This window comes from Monodelphis domestica, chromosome 1 (assembly GCF_027887165.1).
Source record: "Monodelphis domestica isolate mMonDom1 chromosome 1, mMonDom1.pri, whole genome shotgun sequence".
NCBI lineage: Eukaryota > Metazoa > Chordata > Mammalia > Didelphimorphia > Didelphidae > Monodelphis > Monodelphis domestica.
In genome coordinates this window covers 135,886,689-135,899,335 of record NC_077227.1, presented here as the reverse complement: position 1 = coordinate 135,899,335, position 12,647 = coordinate 135,886,689, and positions in this window count along the sequence as shown.

The window sequence follows — 12,647 nt, the reverse complement described above, 5'->3', positions numbered from 1 at the left end:
TGCATGTGCTGCCTTTGAAGAACACACAAGGTGAAAATCATTACCAAAGGCCTCTTTTTCCCTCTCTTCTCTGATATTCTTAGTCTGGGTACTTGGGGAAGCAAATTGGCTCTGAGGACATCATTGTACCATTCTGTAGTCCATCTACACTTTCTATACAGTAACCTAGTAGTTACTAACTTATTACCTTGTTGGGATCAGGAATGGGGAGAAAAGACTCCAAAAGTAACTTCTCTGACTCAGGATTTAGTCTTCTGATAATTTTCATTAAGTAAAATAAAAGAAATAAAAGGTAAGAAATTTGAATCCTAGTTATGATGGATGTGAATAAGAATCTTGGAAAACAAAAGGAATCATTATCACCTTCTGTGAAATACACAGCTAGCATAATATAAGGGAGGAAAACAATCAAAGCACATTAAAAAAGATAAACAACTATTTTAATACTGGAATTTCTAATGCTATAGATACCCAAATTTCATATGCAACAGGAAATACCAATTACTGAGGTTTCACATCATAATTTCTGAATTGGAAAACAGCTGCTTTTGAGAAAAAGAGAAGCAGTTGTTGATATTCTGCTGTTGGAAAAACACAAAACAAAACTTCCCCTCATAACCCTCACTCAACATTTCTTGAAAGCGTAATAAAGAAAACTATGGATTGGATGTCAGGCGTGATAAAGACTTCTTGCCTCACAAGAAATGAAGGGTTAATTAATGAATAAAAAAAATCACAAAGGGATGTGCATTTTGACATTAAATCTTGATCTGTTTTGTATGGCAAAAGGTTAGAGCAGGTATGATACGCTCAAGAGATACCATTAAGGCTTTCTAATCTAGAGATTGACCAGTTTTGGCAGAAGCTCATTTCCAACTTCCATCATGGGGTGGGGAATGAGAGATGTCTCATATTAATTCATTTTCACAGCAGAATTTCTTATGGTACTTATATGTGGTCTACATGCCTATACATGCACATACATATACAATCATAGTCAGTGTAAAATTTAAAAATAATAGTACATGGGAAAAATCTATTTAGTTTGTATTCCTATTTTAATTCTTAGGAACTCAAAGACCATATCCATGATGTGCCCACAAGGACCATGAAATTCAGTATCCTCATAATAACCATGTGATAATCTAATTTGTTCATTTAAGATGTTTTCAATTATACCTTATTTTTTCAATCATCCATATAAAGCCAAAATCATATATATATATATATATACATATATATATATATATATATAGCTTTTGAAAAATATGAACATTTCAGTTTAAGAGATATTAAATTCAAAATAATTCCCGTTAAAGTCTACTTTCTTCACAGTAGACAGCAGTCCAAAGTAATGATTATAAGACTAGTCTTTTAGTGTAGGAGAGAGAGGTTCTAGTTCCTCCTCTGACAAGCACTGGTTGTGTAATCAGGGATAAGTTACCTAACTTCTTAGTACTCCCCAATAACTCTCTAAGACTTAGATGCTCATGAATTATTTGGTCTTCTTCTGTGGGAGAAAAACTCAAAAACTCCTATGGATATTTAAACTCATCAATGTTGATTTTCCTTCTGATAATAGAGACAACAATCCATCTATCCTGCCTATTCTGTGTGATTCTTATCAATGTTCTCTTATAAAGTCCCCAAATGTGTGTCTTACTTTTCCCTTCTTTGGTGGCTCAATTGTCCTAAATAGTGAAAAAATTATATTATAAATGTTGTGTTTAAGTATCTTTTCCACTTTACTGACCTGGTGAGGATATCATTGGACCACAGGTTTTCCGGTATTTAACACTTGGTCTGGCCATATGGTAAGTCCATTTTTTCTCTTTTTAAATATTTCTCTAATGGCATCCTTTTTCTCCAATTCTTTAAAGTTCCTTGTTTTGTATATATCAAAGCTCATCAGACCTATCAAACACTTATTAAGCTTTTACCTTAATGTGCTATTCACTATTCAGAAATTTTTGTGTTTTATAACTCACAACAATATAATGAAACAAGTTGTTTTTATTTTAAATTTGCCATTAATTTGGTATAGGGAACTCCAAATGAGAAAATCTTTGCTATCAATGGAGATTGACATATGATCTGAAACTTATAAAGTTGAGAGTGTATATTATTTGCCTAGAGTCACACAGCTTTATCTTTCTCCAATCAGACCTCTGTGAGTATCTGTTGACTTTCATTTCCATACCATGCTGTCATCATCTTCAACTAACCCCTCCCAGAACCTTGGACACAATCTCTGGAAAGATAGACTCTGATAGGTGTGAGTTTTACAGTTTTATAGGTGACTTACATTTTTATTTTCCAACATGTCCATACCATGTAACAGCTACCAATTTTTTACTTTCTCTATTAGAATATAAGGTCCCTGAGAGAAGAAGAATTGTCTTGGTTTTGTATTCCCAGTATTTAGTTTAGCACAGTGCTTGCCTATTCTTTTTTAACACCAAACTTTAGTTTGTCCACAGTGTGTGTATATGTATAGATAATGCTCATATTTATTTTGTTTAGATGGGTGAGTATCACGTTGTGAGATTGTTAATTATTTCTCTTTTTGCATATTAATGAGATCTGAAGTTTATTCCATACTTTCCATATTTTTCTTTCCTTCAATTATCTTATGAAACCATTGCTCAATTACCTCACATTGTGTCATCTATAGAATGAATATTCTCTCTATACTAATCAGATCTAATCTGAATACTTTCCCCATTCTTGTTCTCCTTTGTGATATTTCAGCTTCCTCTATTATTATCAAAGATTGTGTTATTAGAAATACAAGTTTGGTAGCTAGATTGTCCTTAATGGTTAAAAAAAGTTATTATAAAATTTAACTTAACATATCTTTTCCATTTTCATTCTCGTTTTCCTCCTTCTGCTTGCATCCTTAAATGCCTTCAGAATCATATTTCTTAAATTTTTCTTTCACCAAACTCCCTGGTAAAACATTGATTTTTAACTTCTGCTATTTTCTGTGCTTTAGAAGAGAATATTATTCATATAAGATTTAGTCTATTTTGCTCTATAAAATTTTTCAATGGATTTATATGCTAAACTAATATTCCTTTCAGCTGCTATCTCTTTGCCTAACTAGTACATCAACTTTTTGCCAAGGTTTTAAATCATGGACCCAGACCAATAAGAAAATACTAGGAGCTAGAAAAAGAAGAGCTAAACAAAGCATTCACGGTCCTTGAGGAGCTTCCTTATATTGGAAGATATACCATGTACATTGATAAGTAAATACAATACAAACTAGGCAAGTCGATGAGGAAGAAAGTACTAGAAGCTGAGAAGATTGAGAAAGATTTCATGGAGAAGGTGGTTTGCTAGATGTGCTTGCAGGAAGCTAAGAATTCTAAGAGGTAGAGGTGAAAGTCTACTTTCAGGTTTTTAGATGTGTTCATATAATTCCTGAATTTGTCTTGTCAAGTAGGTTCTCAGATGTTTTATCTTGTCTAGAGTGATTTTAAATGGAGTTTCTCTTTCTAACTCTTGCTGCTGTGTTTTGTTGGAAACATAAGAATGCTAATTATTTAGGTGGGTCTATTTTGTACCCTGGAACTTTGCTAAAGTTATTGATTATTTCTATTAGTCTGTTAGTTGATTTTCTCAGATTTTCTAATATACCATCATGTCATCTGCAAAGAGTAATAGTTTAGTTTACCCATTGCCTTCTTTGATACCTGCAATTTCTTTTTCTTCTCTAATTGTTACTGATAGCATTTCTAGTACAATATTACATAGTGGCGATAAAGGGCATTCTTGCTTCACTCCTGATCTTATTAGGAAGGCATCTAATTCATCCCTTTTGTGGATGATACTTGCTGATGGTTTTAATTAAATACTGTTTATTATTTGGGTGAAAGTCCCTTTATTCCTATATTTTCTAGTGTTTTCAATAGGAATGGGTGCTGTATTTTGTGAAAGACTTTTTCTTCATCTATTGAGATAATTGTGATTCCTATTTGGTTGTTGATATGGTCAATTATGTGGATGGTTTTCTTAATATTAAACTATTCTTGCATTTCTGGCATAAATCCCACCTGGTCATAGTGAATAATCCTTATGATAACTTGTTATAGACTTTGAGCTAGTATTTTATTTAATATTTTTGCATCTATGTTCATTAAGAAGATTGGTCTATAGTTTTCTTCTATGTTTATGGTCTTCCTGGCTTGGAAATCAGTACCATATTTGTATCATAAAAATTTTGGTAAGACTCCTTCTTTGCTTATTTTGTCAAATAGTTTGTATATTATTGGGATTAGTTCTTATTTAAAGATTTGATAGAATTCATTTGTGAATCAATCTGGTCCTAGAGATTTTTTCTTATGAAGTTCCTTGATGGCTTGTTCAAGTTCTTTTTCTGATATGGGATTGTTGAAGTATTCTATTTCCTCTTTTGTTAATCTAGGCAATTTATATTTTTGTAAATATTCATTTATTTCACCTAGATTGTCATATTTATTGCCATATAATTGTGCAAAATGTGTCTAAATAATTGCATTAATTTACTCTTCATTAGAAGTGAGGTCACCCTTTTCATTCATAATACTGTTAATTTGGTTCTCTTCTTTCTTTATCTTAATTAGATTAACCAATACTTCAACTAATTTTTTTTTCAAAATACCAGCTCCTAGTCTCATTTATTAGTTCAATAGTTCTTTTACTTTCCTTTTTCATTAATTTCTCCACTGATTTTTAGGATTTCCAATTTGGTCTTTATCTGAGGGTTTTTAATTTGTTCTTTTTCTAGTTTTTTTAGTTGCATGCCCAGTTCATTTATATCTTCTTTCTCTTTTTTTGTTAATATGCACACTCAGGGATATACATTTTCCCTTGAGTACTACTTTTGCCATATCCCCAAAATTTTGATATGTTGTTTCCTCGTTGTCATTCTCTTCAATGAAATCAACAATTATTTATATGATTTGTTCTTTAATAAATCAGTTATTATTATGATCTGAAAAAGTTGCATTGATTTTTTTCTGCTTTTTTGCATGTTTGCAATGTTTTTATGCCCTAGAACTTGGTAAACTTTGTGAATGTACCATGTGCTGATGAAAAGGAGTATTCCTTTTTGTCACTATTTACTTTTCTCCATGAATCTATTAATTCCTACTTTTCTAAGATTTCATTCACATCTCTTACTTCTGTCTTATTTAATTTTTGGTTTGATTTATCTAGATCTGATAGAGGAAGCTTGAGTTCTCCCACTAGTATAGCTTTACTGTCTATTTCATCCTTAAGCTCCAATAGTTTCTCCTTTAAAAAACTGGATGCTATACCATTTGGTGTATGCATGTTTAGTACTGATATTTCTTCTTTGTCTATATTGCCTTTTATCAGGAAGTGATTACCTTCTTTATCTCTTTTAATCAGATCTATTTTCACTTTGGCTTTGTCAGATATCATGATTGTAACTCCTGAGATTGTTTTTTTCATTTGATGACCAATAAGCTCTCCTCTAGCCTCTTTCCTTTACTGTACGTGTTTACCTGCCTCTTGTGTATTTCTTATAGATGACATAAGGTAGGATTTTGGTCTTTAATCCACTCTGCTTTCTGCTTCTGTTTCATGGGTGAGTTCATCCTATTCACATTCAGAGTTATGATTACTACCTGTGTATTCCCCATTATTTTTATTTTCTCTTAGTCCTGCCCTTTCTTCTTTCATTATTTCCTTCTATACCAGTATTTTGCTTTTAATCAGTCCACCTTTTCCCCATCCTTATTTTACTTTCTTTCCTACCCCCTTCCATTCTTATCCCCCTCCTATTTATCTTTAAGATCTATTAATCCCCCCAACTTTCCCCTCCCTTTTAACAACTCCCCACCCCACATGCACCCCTTCCTCATTCCCTTTTAACTTCTTTGTATGGTAAGATAGAATACTATAACCCAATAGATCTGGCTGTTCTTCCCTCTCAGAACTGATTCCATTGAGAGTAAAGTTTAAGTATTACCTATTACCAATATCTTCTTCTCCTTCTTATAATAGTATTCTTCCACTATACCATGCACCACTTTATATGGTATAATTTATCCTATTTTGCTTTTTCCTTCAAGTTTATCTTAGCAACATCCTCTTTTTTGTCCCCCCCCATTTTTATATATCATCTTAAACAGCTTAATAACACAACCTCTATGAATATTTCTTCTATCTACTATTATAATGAAAGCAATTTTAAGAGTTACACATGTCATTTTTTCATATAGGAGTGTGGGCATCAGAATGTACAGGTTGGCAGAAACAGGGCTGGCCATAGTCAAGGCAGCAGGTGCTGGAAAGATAACCTGTGAGGCAGAAGCTTAGAAAGCAATGTCCATCAACCTGCAGGAACCCCAATTCACCAATGGCAAAAGGAATAAGCAATAGCAAAAGAAAACATCTTGACCTTGTATAATTTCTATGGAGGAAAAAAAATACAGAAGCAATAGCAAGAAGTGAAAAGCAAGAAAACTAATCCAAATTTGCCCCCAGAATGGGAATTGGTCACAAGCTCTCAAGTGTGAAGACGGGATTTAGCTTTCCCCTGATTGTAACAATGAAGGTACTTCACTCTTCCTTTATTGTGAAGATTAAATTATAATCTCCTATCTATTTTTAGATTTTAATCCCCAAAGTATAAACCCAGTATTTAAAGTAGATCAACCCATTTTAACCACAAAAAGGTATGAACTAACTACAAAAAGGTGTGAACTAACCACAAAAACATATAAACACCCATTTCATACATTGAGTGGGATGTCTGTGATCCACATGTGAAAGAGTGGGCAGTCCTGGAGAGGAGCATTGGCTGTGATTGGTAGACTTAAAAATAGCGGAGGTGACACAAGAGAAAAACGTCTTTAAATAAAGGAAACAGAGACACACAAGGATATAATCAATCATTCGGGCTTGGAGTGAAGATCATCAGTAACTCAGAGCTGGAATGCAGCTTCAGTCACTCTGGCTTGGACTAGATTCATTAACAGTCACTTGGACTTAGAGTGAGATCAGTCATTCTGAATTGGACTGGAGGATCAGTCACTCACAGTTGGACTGGAAGACAGACTCTTGGATGGAGTAAAGAGAGACACTTGAGGAGAGACTGGAAGATAGACACTCAGATTTGGAGTGAAGACACTTGGCTGTGGAACTGGACCACTGGAGGAGCTTATGCAGGAGACCTCAGACTGCTTTCTTTTAAGACAGTCACCATGGTGAGTGAAAAAGCTGACTTCCTTGCCCTTAATGAAGGTGTGAACCTCTGAGAAAGGCTCATCATCTTGAGACTCTTTTCCCCTGACTGGTGCCTTAGAATTTCCAATTGGTTCAGAGGAAGTCAGAGCATTCTCTTTTTTCTCTCTCCCCTTTTCTCTCTTCCTGAAACCTTTTTCTATTGTAAAAATAAACTACCATAATTCCATTTATTTGAGTAATTCATTTTGATAAAATACTTTTTACACAAATAAAGACAGATCTAAACAAATGGAAAAACATTAATTGCTCATGGGTAGGTTGATTCAATATAGTAAAATGAGAATTCTTCCTAAATTAATTTATTCAGTTCTATAACAATCAAACTACTCAAAAATTATCTCATAGACCTAGAAAACAATAACAAAATTGGTCTGGAAGAAAAGAAGGCCTAGAATATCAAGGGAATTAATGAAAAAAATGAAGGAAGTTAATGGCTTAGCTATACCAGATCTCAAACTATCTTATAAAGTGGCAACCATCAAAACAACTTGGTCCTGTCTAAGAAATAGAGTGGTGGGAAAATGGAATAGATTACGTCAGTGATGGCAAACCTTTTAGAGACTAAGTGCCAGGCTCTGCTCCCCATGTTTCCCAGAGACTTCCTACTGTTCCCCTCCCCCCAACAAGTGCCAGTTGCACCCTGCCCCCCTTACCCTAGATAAGGGAGGGAAAAAGTGTTCCCACTGAGTTTCTGGGCAGAGGAAATGCTGATGTGAAAAAAATATCATCAGGCATGATGGAGAGGGTGAAGGGAGCAGCTCAACCCAAGTCCCTCTGTCTTTCTAGTAATGAACTCTGGTGAGGGTGGGGGGATAGTCATGTGCCCACAAATAGTGCTCGGGTCCCATGTCATAGGTTTGCCATCACTAGATTAGGTATACAATGGTAAATAACCAGAATAACCTAGTGTTTGATAATCCCAAGGATTCAAACTTTTAAAAGAATTCTATTTAAAAGAACACTATTTGACAAAAACTGCTGGGAAAACCAGTAGAAATCAGGAGCAGAACAATACTTCACACCATATTCCAAGGTAAAGTCAAGATGGATATATGATTTATAGAAGAAGGGTAATACCATAAACAAATCAGGGGAGCACAAAATGCTTTACCTGGCAGACCTATGGATAAAGAAAAAATTTTGGTGAAAACAAGACATTGAGAATATTATGGAATGGAAAATAGATAATTTTGATTACATAAACTTAAAAAGGTTTTGCACAAACAAAGGCAATGCAAACAAGATTAAAAGGTAAAGAACAAAGTGGGAAAAATCTTTATAGCAAGTCTCTCTGACAAAGGCTTCCTTTCTCAAATATATAGAAAAGAACTGAGTTAAATTTATAAGAATATAAAGAAATTCTCAATTTACAAATGGTCAAAAGTTTTGAACAGGCAATTCTCAGATGAAGAAATTAAAACTATATTTATTCATAGGAAAAAATGATGCAAATCATTATTTATTAGAGCAATGCAAGTTAAAACAAAAAGAGTTTTATGAAAGTCACTGCCTCACATATACCAGACTGGCTAATATGACAAAAAAGGAGAAAAGATAAATAGTAGAGAGGATGTGAGAAAACAGGGACATTAATACACTGCTGGTGGAGCTATTGATTGATACAACCATTCTGGAGAGCAATATGAAGCCATATCCAAAGGGTCATCATAATCTACATACTCTTTGACCTAGAAATATTACTTTCAAGTCTTGCATCTCAAAGAGATTAAAGATATTGTAAAAGAACTTAACCATACAGAAATATTTATAGCAGCTCTTTTTGTGTTGGCAAAGAACTGGAAACTGAAGGGATGCCCATCAATTGGGGAATAGCTGAACAAGTTGTGGTATACGCTTGCAAAGGAATATTAATTTACCATATAAAATGACAAAGAAAATGATCACAAAAAAACTGGAAAGACTTATATGAAGTGATCCAAAGTGAAGTGAGCAGAACCAGAAGAACATCATACACAGTAACAATAATGTATGATGATCAACTGCCAATTACTGAACCATTATTAGCAAGGCAAGGGTCCAGGACAACCCCTAGAGATTCATGTCAAAAAAATTTATATTCACTGCTATAAAAGGAACAGATAGAGTGAATGCAAACTGAAAAATATTATTATTTCCTCCATGAATTTTTCTTTAGTGTAAGCAATGTAGTTTTCTTTCACAAAATGTAAATATGTAAATATGTATTATATGATAATACATGTACAATATATATAATTTTATCTATCTTCTTGAGGAAAAAGAGTAGGAGGGAAAGAATGTGGATTTCAAAATACCAGAAAACTAATCACAAAAAATTGTATGGCATGTAATCTGAAAACAAGTATTATAATAAAATAAATTAAGGGGTTGCTTGGGTAGTAGATGGAAACAAGCATTTATTAAGTGCTTTTTTTCACAAATAGCTTTGCAAAAGTATGTATGGTTTAAGTTTTTCTTCAGGGGTTGTTTTTTTTCCAATGACCCTGATAATTTTTAAAGTTTCTTTTTTAATCTAATAACTTTCAGCATTCTTTTCAACCGTTTTGCCATTGCAGTATTAGCAACAATGCAAATAAATGCCAGTTGAAAAGAGTTACTCTGGGTTAGCTCAGTCCTTCACAATTTAATGAAAAGTCTATTCAGGGTGGTATGGACCAAGGCTAAACAAGAACAGAAGGAAACAAAACATCTCTCTGTAATATGCGGTCATACTAATCTCTCTTCTACTATGTGAATTAAAGGACCTTAGCAGAACAGGCCAGCCTTCCTGACAAAGGAAGCAAATAAAAACAGGCTGACCTTTTTGACTTGTCTTCCATTAACTCCTGCATTAAAGCTCATCTACAAAAGCAGAGAGAGCAGTGCACCACCAAAAGTATTACAGTGTTAATAACTCATTATTACATGTTATTTTTATGGTGATCACATAATGTAAATTGTGGCAAACAGTCTGAAAAGTGCTTTTTGGATTCTGAGTTATATCAAATAAATAATTCTTATGTGAAGATGATAGATTTAATCCACCATCATGCACTGAAAGTATTTTTCCTGGGCTAATAATAATTTTATGCTGATCTTACCTTAAGAGTTTTTCTCTAGTTTATCTAGCCAATGGCATGTGTTTGGGTAATGGCTAGCCAGATTAGATGATGCAGTCTGTGGTTTAGGAATACAGTTTAATAGAGATGAAAATCAGGGCTAAAAAATTGGGAAACTTGGGTTCTAGCCTAGGTTCTATTAATAATTCATTATTTGACTTTGGAAAAATCAGATTCATTTTCCTCATCTGCCAAATGGGTATATTACTCCTTAATCTACTTAATTCATCTTACAAGGCTTTGAAGTTCGAAAGAGATAATGTACATGAAAGCATTAAGTGGCATGTGGATTTATCATTCCAGATATTTTTCTCGATGAAAAACTGACATAGCAGGACTGATTTTGTGATCTAAGCATGTTTTGGGGGCCATTCTCTGAGCTAGTTAACCCAGATTTATCATTAAAAAGCCTTGAAAAATAAGCTAAAAAGCCAATCTGTTACAATTTATTTTTATAAGCCTATCAATCGTTGCCATACTTACTTTACAGTTATTTTTCTATTAAACAAATTAAGGTATCCACTAATGGGGAAGCACTCGGTGGCAGAAATCCTTGGAGCAGAACAAATGCAGAACTTGAGAATCATACCATGAATTGTAGTTTCAGATTCTTCTGAGTACACACTAAAATACTGACCATTCAGCCATGTTTCCATCAGGCCCTAAGCCTTTTGCTAAATTTTAGAAGTATACTTCAGTGATTCAGGTTCAGCAATGGGAAAACATCCAGTGGCGATTAACCCACACAGTCACACTGAAGAAAGAAAGAATGCCAACCATGTGGAAGTAGTTATACAGTAAATATCTGAGAAAGTACAGTAGTGAACAGATAGTGTCATATACATCAAAAATGGGAAGTGGTGACTTGAACTGAAATCTCCCTTTGAACTTGAGGCTATGAGAGATCATAATGGTCTATCCAGTCAGTCAAATTCAAATCTGGCCTCAGATATTTCTTCATTGTCTGACCCTTGGCAAGTCACTTAACTTTGCATTGCCTGACAAAAGGGTCACCTGGAGAAGGAAATGGCAAACCATTCTAGTATTATTGCCAAGAAATCTCATAGATAACTATGGTCCGGGGTGGGGGGTGGGGTCACAAAGAGTTGGACATGATTGAACAACAACAAAATCCAGTCAGCCATATTTTAACAATGATACTATTTTTAAAACCCTCAAAACCATCAATTGGATACTAATCGGTTGAGGAAAATTACCAGTGTTAATTTATTTCAATATGTTACAAATCTGAACGGGTACTCTCTTCACAAAGGTTTTGTACTTCCTTCACTAATCTATATGGAGACCCTCCTTGTGTAACTGAGAAGAGAGTTGTTTTAGTCATGAAAGGGGCCATTCAATGAGAAGGCTTTTTGACTCATCTAGGTTGCATTTGGACAATGGGCAAATAGTCTATCACCAAGTCCATTATCAAAGCATCTCCATCTTGGAGAAGGAAGATTGTACTTCATTCATAGAGCCTCCAACAAACCTTGATGCTTTTAATTACTAATTAATTAACCCACCTAAGAACAATCTTCAATGGCTATGATCATGCCATGACACAAAACTAAAGAATATTTGAAGTAAAAGATCTGTTTAGACACTTTAATCTAAAGACTCCTGGGCCTTACCATATACCTCTATAGGAGTTACAGGCCTTCTTTTTCGTCTACTTTTTAGCTGAACTCTCTTTTTTACGTTTTTTCCTCCCAGTAGAATATGAATTCCTTGAGAGATTGAATTTTTCTTTTTAAAAAAAAATGCATGTTAAAGTTCCCAGGTATCTCCCATCCTCCTTCCCCTCCCCTCAGAGAATTATTTCTATTTCCAGCACTTCGCACAATGGTTGCCCCATAGTGAGCATTTAAGAAAGGTATTTTTTTTCATTGAGTCAGTCATTCATTAATTCACAAGACAAGCATATGAAAAGCCAGCGCATAAGGGAATATGAGAAGGATACTGGAGGGGTATTGGTGTCAGATGAGAGTTTGGTGAAAGGAAAGGTCACCTTTTCTACTAGAGGGAGAAGGATCAGAGATGGCTTCATGAGGCCTCAGGATTTGACCTGGAAAGAGTCCACAGAGATGGGTAGAGGGAAGTGTGAACAACTTCAATCATACAGAATAGTGTGAACAAAGGCATGGAGAATGGACACTATGAAAACTGAGGAGACAAAGGCATTTGATTTGTTTGAGACAAAGAGTATTTAGAGGGTTCATAGATTTAGAAAAAGAAGAGGGGACTTCTAGTCCAAGTCCCTCCTTCTATAGATGAGGAAAATGAAGT